The sequence below is a fragment of the Oryza glaberrima genome, chromosome 12 (genome assembly GCF_000147395.1).
Source record: "Oryza glaberrima chromosome 12, OglaRS2, whole genome shotgun sequence".
Lineage (NCBI taxonomy): Eukaryota > Viridiplantae > Streptophyta > Magnoliopsida > Poales > Poaceae > Oryza > Oryza glaberrima.
In genome coordinates this window covers 8,037,475-8,041,748 of record NC_068337.1, presented here as the reverse complement: position 1 = coordinate 8,041,748, position 4,274 = coordinate 8,037,475, and positions in this window count along the sequence as shown.

The following is a 4,274-nucleotide window of genomic DNA, read 5'->3' as shown; positions in this document are numbered from 1 at the left end:
CTCCCCTCCCTTAGGCCGGCCCGGCCCATCTCTCTCCCCCCCTCTCTCTCTCTCCTCTCCCCGCGGCCCATTTGGCCTCCTTCCCCGCGCACGCGCCGCTGACGGGCGGGCCCGCCCGCCACCCTCGCTGACGGGTGGGGCCCACCCATCATCCCCGACCTCCCGCCGCTCCCGCCGCTCCGCCCGCGCCAAGCGCCGCCGCCGCCGCCGAATCCGCCGCATCCCGTCGTCCCCGCGTGCATTAAAGTGGGGGGAAATGTTTCCCCCGATTCCCTCTCCCTTTCCCCCCAACTTTCCCTCCCTCTCTCCCTTGGATTCGTTTGGAAACCCCTCCCCTAATCCCGCCGGCACCATTGATGGAGCCCGAGGACGCCGCGCCGGTTTCCTTCCTCCCCGGCCGCCCTCTCCCCCTTCCAACCTTATTTAAACCCTCCCTGCGCTTCTACCGTCCGTTTCCACCTCTCGCCGCCCTTCCTCCTCGCCGGATTCGAGCTCGCGACATCGCTCTCTCTCTCCGCCGTCGCCGCCGAGCTCCGGTCCGCCGCCGTCGTCGCCCCGGACCGCCTCCCACCTCGGCACCACCTCCTTCGGCTTCGCCGCATCCTCGCCGACCTCGTCCACCCCTCCGTTTCGGTCGCCGACCGCCGGAGCGCCGCCGACCCCGTCGACCCGAGCCGCGCCACCGCCTCGCTCCGCTCCGGCCGCCTCCTCCGTCGCTGCCGTCGCCTCGGGGTGAGCCGTGGACCGCCGCCTCGTTTCCCCCTTCCCTTCCCCTCTCTCGGCCGCCGTTCCGCCGTGCCTATGGCCGCCGCCGGCGACCATAGGGGTGCGGGCGCGCCGCCTCCGCCGACCGCGCCGGCATGGCCGCCCCCGGGCGCGCCGAGTGGCTGCCGCGTGGGGCCCGGCCGTCCGCTGCCCGCGCCCTTGGGTGCGGCTGACGTGTGGGGCCCACGGCGCCGGCCGGTGCGAGCCCGGGAGCACCCGGTCCACCGTGGACGTGAGGCTGCCGCGTGGGCTCCACTCCCGTGGACCCGGTCCGCGCGCCCCCTCCCCTCGGCTGACGCAATAAACCCTTTTTTTAAATTAAAATTTAAATGAAGAAATTCGCAAATATTCATTTAAAGAGCATATAAACTTCAAATGGCCATAACTTGGCCATTGGAACTCGGAATTGGACCGTTCAAGTCTCTAATTTTTCCTTAAGAAGTCAAGAACCCATTTTTGTACTTTGTTCCTGCTTGTTATATGGAGTTTGTTAGAGTAAAAGCCCTTTTCTTTTCCGTTGGTCGTGTAGACGCTGCAGCTTCGGAAGATCCGCTCTTCGTGGAGGTTGAAGCCGACGTTTGGGAAAGCGAGCAAGGCAAGTCACATCATCCTTGAACATATTGAATCCCAGTTTATAAAATTATTTTGATTTAAATTAATGCATTATCGCTTTATTTAAATTCCCGCGTTATCACTGTTTTATTTAGCCATGCCTATTTACCTTTGTTATGACCTTATTATTGTTATTGATATTATTACCTTGTTCACCCTAGAATAAACAAAACCCTAACTAGTGGGCACTCTACTCAAGGTTCCCCTAGTATGAATTTAGGTAGATGCTTCGCTGATTAATTAGGCAACACTAGGTGGTTTTATAACTCTAGACTTTGGGAATATTCATATCACTTGGACATTATGGAATGGTTGATTTATTGTGGAATTGGATTCACCCCTCCCCCTCTATTCAAAATCCTCAAAATGGTTTTAGGTTGGGCTCGGGGTGCATGGTTTTGATAGTAGCACCTCGGCCATATAAGGACCGGTCTTCGGGCCTCTGTTGCAAAGCACTACCGTACTTCCACATGTCTAGTGGGTAAGGCTTAGTTTGTGGCTCAGTCTGGTTATAAACAAAAGTACACGGATGGAGATGGACGAAGTCGGGGGTCGATGGACATCTCTAGGGCAAATGAAGGCTACATGAGCTGCGGCCCGGTAGTCGAGATGTCATGGCACAGGGCCGGTGTCCTGCTGCTAGGGGCTCAGTCCTGCCTACCTGCCCCGGAGGTTCCGGCCGTAGGTGGGGTTGGGTCGGTACTCTTGTCTATGGCTAGGATGGGTTGGAAACTATGTCACGTCTTCCGTCCGTATACCGTGGTGGTATGTGGCACGTGGTTACACGTGAGGAAGATGTGTCTTGTGGGTAAAGATGTACACCTCTGATCAGAGTATAACCTATTCGAATAGCCGCGCCCTCGGTTATGGGCAAGCCGAGCAATGTACCCAAGTTAGTGTTTTAATTCTTAAAACCTGCTTAACAACTAAAATGTAGAATGGTTGGCCTGGGTTGGCTTAGGACGAGCTGGGACCCAGGGTCGGGTTGCCAGTTCGGTCTGAATCGTCGTAGGCCTTGGGTTAAGGCAGGTTCGTGTGGGTTCACGGCCTTGATTAATAATTTTGGATAGCTCTAGGATCGTATTTACAAAATAGCTTTGAGCAACTAAGTGTCTCTTAATGTTGTTTACTGCAAACCCTAACCCTTTATATTAAAACCCCCTTGTACTCCCTTGCATTTATTCTGCACTTGTGGGTGTGTCTTGTTGAGTACGGTGGTTGTACTCAGTCTTGCTCAATTTTTCCCAAACCCAGAAGAGGTGTTCCTGGAAGATGAAGGTTTTGGTGTCTAGCTCGTGCCTGCCGTCAAGCGCCTGTGGTCGTCGCCCTAGTCTTCCGCTGTTTTTCGTTTGTCTTCATGTGTGCTGGGCCTTCGCCGCCCATGTAATAAATTAACTATTTATGCTTCCGCTTGTTAAACTCTGAATTGTATCAACTTTTGGTGTACCTTGCCTCCTGGGACAAGGAATAATACACGCACGTAAGGAACGCCCGTTGGGTTATTTCCGGTCGTGACAAAGAGATTCCCATAGTACGAGACTACCCGGATGTGTTCCTGGATGATTTACCTGGCATGCCGCCTAAAAGAGATATAGAATTCAAAATAGAACTGGTACCAGGAACAACTCCGATCCATAAGAGACCTTATAGAATGGCAGCCAATGAATTAGCAAAGGTTCAAGAGGCAAGTAGATGATTTGCTTCAGAAAGGGTACATTAGACCAAGTTCGTCTCCATGGGGAGCTCCAGTCATTTTTGTGGAGAAGAAAGATCATACCCAGAGGATGTGTGTAGATTATCGTGCATTAAATGATGTGACCATTAAGAATAAGTACCCGCTGCCTGGAATTGATGATTTGTTTGACCAGCTTAAAGGTGCCACCGTTTTCTCCAAGATCGATCTTCGATCAGGGTATCACCAGTTGAGGATTAAAGAGGAAGATATACCTAAGACGGCTTTTACCACTCGATATGGGTTGTTTGAATGTACTGTTATGTCTTTTGGACTTACCAATGCCCCCACTTTCTTCATGAACTTGATGAATAAGGTGTTTATGGAATACCTGGACAAGTTCGTGGTGGTCTTTATTGATGACATCCTTATCTACTCCCGAACTAAAGAAGAGCATGAAGAACATCTTCGCCTTGCACTAGAGAAGTTACGAGAACATCAATTGTATGCCAAGTTTAGCAAGTGTGAAATTTGGTTGTCTGAAGTAAAGTTCCTTGGACACGTCATCTCAGCCGGAGGAGTTGCCGTTGATCCTAGTAATGTGGAATCAGTAACCAACTGGAAACAACCAAAGACAGTTTCAGAGATTCGTAGTTTCCTAGTTCTTGCAGGCTATTACCGGAGGTTTATAGAGAACTTTTCCAAGATTGCTAAGCCCATGACACGACTGCTTCAGAAAGATGCGAAGTACAAGTGGTCAGAAGAATGTGAGCATAGTTTTCAAGAGTTGAAAAGTCGCTTGATATCAGCACTTATTTTGATTTTGCTTGATCCAAAGAAGGGTTTCCAAGTGTATTGCGATGCATCTAAGCTTGGGTTAGGTTGTGTTCTAATGCAAGATGGGAAGGTGGTTGTCTATGCATCTCGTCAGTTACGTCCGCATGAGAAGAACTACCCTACTCATGATCTTGAGTTAGCTGCAGTGGTTCATGCCTTGAAGATTTGGCGTCACTATCTCTTTGGTACTCGTACGGAGGTGTACACGGATCACAAGAGTTTGAAGTATATCTTTACTCAGCCGGATCTGAACATGAGACAGCGGAGATGGTTGGAACTGATTAAGGATTACGACATGGGAATTCATTATCAGCCAGGAAAGGCTAATGTTGTAGCAGATGCTCTCAGCAGGAAAGGCTATTGCAATGCTACGGAAGGACGACAGTTG